The sequence below is a fragment of the Triticum aestivum genome, chromosome 6D (assembly GCF_018294505.1).
Source record: "Triticum aestivum cultivar Chinese Spring chromosome 6D, IWGSC CS RefSeq v2.1, whole genome shotgun sequence".
In the NCBI taxonomy this organism is placed as follows: domain Eukaryota; kingdom Viridiplantae; phylum Streptophyta; class Magnoliopsida; order Poales; family Poaceae; genus Triticum; species Triticum aestivum.
The window spans coordinates 108,857,708-108,864,185 of NC_057811.1; the positions used below are offsets into that span (position 1 = coordinate 108,857,708).

General features: G+C 48.3%; 2 pseudogenes; one reads left to right on the top strand and one right to left on the bottom strand.

The window, feature by feature from the left end:
• Positions 1-302: 302 nt before the first annotated feature.
• Positions 303-1,635, top strand: LOC123141263 (uncharacterized; annotated as a pseudogene).
• A 4,682-nt stretch (positions 1,636-6,317) lies between these two features.
• On the bottom strand, positions 6,318-6,478 carry LOC123146470 (uncharacterized; annotated as a pseudogene).

Sequence of the window (6,478 nt, forward strand, 5' to 3'; positions counted from 1 at the left end):
GTACACAAGCAAATACTATACAATATGTGTGTAAATTATACTAGGTTGTGAAAATTGCACTATTATATGTTTATTCTTTGTGTATTACATAAAGTGCAAATTGAGTGTAAAGTTGTTTGCAACTTTTTTTTTCTTTCTATAAAGGGCAATACCAATGGTACAAATACATTTTTCTTAGAAAACTTTGTTATTTTCTTTTTTATGTCCATACAATCACTAAAGACTTGTACAAATACGTGTGTGCTTTATGCAAAAAAAAAATCCATCAAACTAGAAAGTTCAACTGGAAGGATGATGTTAGTGTGACCCATCCATCATCCATGCATGACATGTCGAACATTGCATGCACACATGCATGCATGTACCCAGCCAGGCATAGCGTGGCCACACGGATAATCTTCGCCGTGGAAGCTCGGCCCTTCCGCCTGCCCGTCGCCGCCGGTCACCACAGCTCCTGCGGCAAGTGGCTCGTCTTCGAGCGTGTCGACGGCGCATACTCGCTGCTGGACCCGTTCTCCGACGCCACGGCGCCCGTGGCGCTACTCCCCAGCGTGTCCCGTGTGCATGTCCGTCACGAGCCCATCGTGGCCGTGGCCGAGCGGGAGCTGCCGGAGTGCAGGCATCCGTGGATCCCGCGTGAGAGAGACGCCGAGCCACAGACTGCGATTTCCATGCTCAAGCTCGTGGTCTGCTCGGCCCGCCTCGTCGCCGCGGCCGTTGGCCAAGGGCGGCACGGCAAGCTCGCGCTGTGCCGGCCGGGCGCTCCTGCGTGGTCGACCAGAACGAAGACCTGCTCGCGGTCACCGTCGCTGACGATGGCCGCGACGACGAGCTCCCGAACATCTCTCGGCTTGACCGCATCATAAAGGGCCGTCCCCCGTCGTCGAGCCAATTTCGCCGCGTCATGCTGCACTACCTCATCGAGTCCGGCGACGGCGCGCTGCTGATGGTCCGCAGAGAGATCTCCCGCGTACGCATGCAGCGGGCTGCGCCGGTCACGCCAGAAGGCGCAATGGACGAGGACATCACCGTACTCAGGGCTGACCTCGGCACCTCGAGGTGGAAGGAGGAGAGGGGCGCCCTCGGTGGCGACCAAGCTCTGTTCGCCGGGCGGTGGTGCTCCAGGGCCGTGCGCGTGCCGGACGAGCGCCGGAAGGAGTGGGCGGACTGCGTCTTCTTCCTGCAAGACGGCACAGGCGAGGAGTGGCACGTCAGGCGGTTGCGCTATTCTGTGAGCGTCTACATGGTGAAAGGAGGCGGCTTCAGTTGGTCCAACCTCCCGGCCAGAGGGGAAAGAAAATCTGGTACGACCGGGTCGTACGCATGCAATCGTGAGACCACCCCGAGCGCTTGACATCTGGCAGTACAAATCTCAAAGCACGCGGCATCACCTTATCCAAACTGGAGCCCAGATCGACGCCCAACCTCTCCAATGCCGCCAACTCCTGCCGCCGCTGTACTCTGCTCCGGCTGCTCACCACATCGCCGCCGGTGAGGTCCACTCCGGCTGCTCGCCACATCGCCGCTGGTGTGCTCCTTGACGCTCGGCGTACTCCATTCCCCGCGTTCGTTGGCGACCCAGGTCGCGGCACCGTAGAAGCTGCTCGCCGGCGTGCTCCGCGATGCCAGCCGCCGTTCTCCTCAGCCACCCTCGCGGCGCGACCGACGTACTAAGCAGAACAAGTTCATGTAGATTTTTTATATGTGTGATTTGAGCTGTAAAATCTGAACAAAGGCTGCTCCTTATTATTTTTCTTCTGAATTTTATTCCAATACAAGATGTGGCATATGATGTAAACAAGATCTGCAATGTATATGTTGGTGTCCATTCTTGGCATATGTGCGGTGTGACGTTTCCATATTCTGCTGTCAACTCTTCGATAAATGTACAGATGCATTTGCATTTGCCTTGAGAGCATCTCCAACAGGCGCCCCAAAAGACGCGCGCGCGGTAAACCCAGCTTTTAGCGCGCGCGGGGTGTTTTGCCGCGCTCCAGCGGTGGCGGGAAAGTCGCGCGGGAACCGTTTGCGCGCGCGCGAAAAGGCGCCAGCTCGCGCGCCATTTCTGGCGCACCGCTTCCGGCGCGCCTATAAAATGCGGCGCGCGCCACGCGCCTTTTCCACACTTCTCTTCCTCTTCCTTTCTGCCACGCGCCCCTCCACCGCTCCAGCGCCCCGCCATCGACGCGCCACCATGCCGCCGCGCTGCCGAGGAGCGTCGGGCTACCGCGGCGTCCGCCTGCGCCCCAACGGCGGCTACTACGCCGAGATACGCTCCGGTGATCTCCGGCTCGGACTCGGCACCTACGGGACGGCGCGCGAGGCCGCCCGCGCGTACGACGCGGCGGCGTGGCGCCTAGGCCGGCCGCACGGCCAGATGAATTTCCAAGACGTGTACACGCTCCAGCAGGTGCTGGACGTCGCCCCGGCGCCTCGTCTGAACACGGCACAAGACCGTGCGGAGCACGCTGAGCGGCAGCGCCGCCTCCTCATCGCCCAGGAGGACGAGCGGGTCATGGCGAAGTGGCGCCGGCGCCACCCGGAGGACGTCGCCTACGAGCAAAACTACTGGGCAAGGCGTCACGAGGAGGACACGCGAAGGCGCCGCGAGGATTGGTTAGACAGGCGTCGGCGGAAGGCATTGGCGAATGCGCAGTCCAATCTCTGGAACTTAAAGACTTATCTGCCCTAAACTTCAAGTGGCACTTTATAATGCTGAATTCCTTGGTTTGAGCATAAGAATTGTAAAATTAGTACGCCTCTTCCTCAAGACTGAAAACACATCCCAACTCTTGGAGCCTTATCAGCATCTTGTAAATCATGATCATTCATTGGTGTGCTGCTCGTCCTCGGCTGGCCATTAGTCTCAATCACTGGCAATTGCTGCAAGGGTAAGCAATAGAATTAATCAAGATAGGCTTCAGGAAGGAAGGAACGTGCTTGTTGTCACATGTGTTTTCAGTCTGAACCGAACTGAATTAATCAAGATTGGTGAACTGAACTTAACCTCACTGGAGGAGCCGTGGGTGGACATGGTTCTGGAGGAGACGATGCCATGTATGTTCCTTGGCCGTGTGCTGCGATGCCGTCGTCTGGGGCCGTAGCCATCTTGCCGCCCCGTCGCTAACAGGATGAAAACAGATCTGATGTCTGTTCGTTTCTTTTGAAAGATGAATCATCAGAAGCTGAGAGGACGGCGTAAAGGAAACGGACCAGCTAATTGAGCGCGCGTTGGGCTTTTTAATTGAGCGTGCGTTGGGCTTTGTTTTTATCTGCAACTCACGTTGGGCTGGATGTTGGGATTGCCAGATGTCAAGCGCTCGGGGTGGTCTCACGTTCGTGTGCGTACGACCCGGTCGTACAAGATTTTCTTCCGGTGATGGCGTCGCTGAACGGGGACGACTTGCTGGCCACATGGCTTTTCCCTCAAGATCGGCAACAACTGCACGTAGCAGCAACTGCGTATATGACTCCAAAGGATTGAAAACGACTTAACGTGCTACTGATTTTGTCAGTTGCTGCAGCCATCTTCTGAAGTTCATCTAGACTTAATGTCAGGGCAATGTGTAAACCAAAATATAGCAGGGTCCATTTTCCCGAGAATCACTTTTCAGCGATGGGTAATGGGTTGCACATTATGGTTCAGAAGCTTGAATGAGCCACAAATCGCTGCAGTGCCTACTGATAACTGATGGTTCTTGCTTCACACGGTACTTCTATTCTTCAGCCCTGGAAAAGCTTTCTCAGGGAAGATGATGTACATGAGAAATTCAATAACAGATACATGCACAAGTAGAAGGAGATGATAGCTTCCTTTTATGCACAGATAAAACTTTCAGGATACGCCTGTTTCCATTTGTAAAATGGGGAGATTTCTCGTTAATAATGGATACAATAATTCTGAACTCAATGAGGGCGGCATTCACTGGCCTATAACTACGTGGCATAAGGCTTTCCATATCAGATATGATTTTCATGAAGTGTGCAGACTCCGATTTTCTTTTATCTGTCAAGGGAAAAGAAGGGACATAAGCAACGAAAAAAGTCCATTTTAAACCTTGAACTCGTAGAGGTCGGGTGAAATGAACCCCCAAGTCGAAATCCCGGTCGATTGCACTCTGAACTCTGCAATCCCGGTCTAAATCAAACCCTGGCAAAAGTCAACCGGGATTTGTCTAGCTGGTGGGCCAAGGAGCGGCATGTTGACCACGGCGTGTGCACCCGTCCTCCACGCTGGGCCAGCCCATTTGTTTTATCTGTCAAGGGAAAAGAAGGGACATAAGCAACGGAAAAAGTCCATTTTAAACCTTGAACTCGTAGAGGTCGGGTGAAATGAACCCCCAAGTCGAAATCCCGGTCGATTGCACTCTGAACTCTGCAATCCCGGTCTAAATCAAACCCTGGCAAAAGTCAACCGGGATTTGTCTAGCTGGTGGGCCAAGGAGCGGCATGTTGACCACGGCGTGTGCACCCGTCCTCCACGCTGGGCCAGCCCATTTGTTTTTTTATTTGCTAAAAAAATGTGTATTTATTTTTCTCTCGCACGCATAGGCGGAAAACGCTAAAAAAATACGCACTTGGCAAGTTTCGAAGCTAAAAAAATGTGTCTTTATTTTTCTCTCGCACGCATAGGCGGAAAACGCTAAAAAAATTACGCACTTGACAAGCTTAGAACCCAGGATCTACAACAACAAATGCGCTTGTACAACCAGTTGACCTAGCGACCAAATCTGTTAATATAGCAACACAAAGCTATAAGAATCAACACCAGATTCGAATATTTTTAAAATTTCGAACGCTATTTTTTCCATGTTTATGAAAAGCGATCACCTTTTAAATTTGTGAACAAATTACGAAACTGAATTTGGAAAATTCAAGCAAACATTTGGAACATGCACATTTTATAAAACTCCCGAAGAAAAAATTGAAAACATGAAAGATTTTAAAATTCACAAACAATTTTGAAACGGAAACATTTTTCAAACTCCTGATTTTTTATTGAAAACACGGACATTTTTAGAATTTTATGAAATATAGGAATATTTTTTGAACTCCGGAACAAAATTAGAACACACAAACATTTTTTAAATCGCAAATATTTCTTTAAAAAGTTATCGAAAATATGGAACAACAACATTCTGAAAAAAAATCTAATCTGGTTCATGAACAACTTTATATTCTATTCAAAATCTGGTTCACGTGGTTCTTATTTGTACGCTTATTTTTGAAAATATGCAACTTCACGAATTCAAGAAAAAATGAAAAAGGTGCATGGACGATAATTCAAACTCGCGGCAAATATGTGATAGCATTATTGAATAAAATATGAATAGATGAACATTTTTGTAATATATGTTGAAGAATTTCCGAATAAATATTCAACAATTGTGCGATATACACTGAACAAATTTCTAATACAAGATGAACATTTTTATAAATGACGGAAATTTTTGGAAATTACCGTGAAGATTTCCTTAATATAAGCGATGATTTTTGTATATATACATGAAAAAATAAAAAAAATAAAAAGATAGAAAATAAATAATAAAGAAAAAGATCCGCGAACTCTTTTTCAATTTTACAGTTTCTCTTTCAAAATCTATGATTTTTTTCCAAATCCGTGGACTTTTGTTTTGAAAATCCGTGAACTTATTTTCAAGATTGTTGAACTTTTTCTAAATCCATGAACCTTTTTTTTCAAAATTTGTGAACTTTTTTTTGTTTCGAGCAACACCGGCGCTTATTTATTTTTAACGAAAAAATTATGCGGGCCGGCCCAGCAGGGAGCAGGGTGTAGCGCCCTTTGTGAATTTTTGTTTCTTAGCGGAAAAAAAACTAAAGCAGGTCGGCCCAACAAGGAGCTGGTGTGCGCCCTCTGCGAAATGTCCCAATCCCGGCCATCCTAACGACCCGAAGGTTTGATTTAGACCAGTGTACAATCGACCGGGATTTTGACTTGGGGGTTCGTTCCATCAAACGCGTACGAGTTTAGGGTTTAAAATGGACTTTTTTCCATAAGCAACAGCATAATTCACCTGTATATCTCTCTTTTATTTGATGGCTTTTAATCCTCATGTTCTCCTAAGCTATAACCAAAATCTCTGTTCCTGAACATTGAGGTACACATCAGATGCCCGCTTTTGTTTGCTGATAAAGATTCAGAGCTCACTTGCTATTTAGGGCAAAGGAGGAGGCGCATAATCAACTACCTGATATTAGTACCTTGCATTCAACTAAATAGCAGCTTACTTTCTAAAGCTTTGCAAATTCAAATTTTAACCTTGTTTTGCAAATTCAAATTTTAAACTTAGTTTTGGTTGGGGTGCACCTGCCTGGGCTGTAGTGCAACGCCTAGGCGACACCTGAGAGCCCCAATGGCAAGCCACTGTGATGGACCCTCCCCCACAAAAAATAAATTTAATATCGTTGTCTCCCCAATGATACTACACTTGATCAGCCAAAAGGCCGAGAAAGGTAT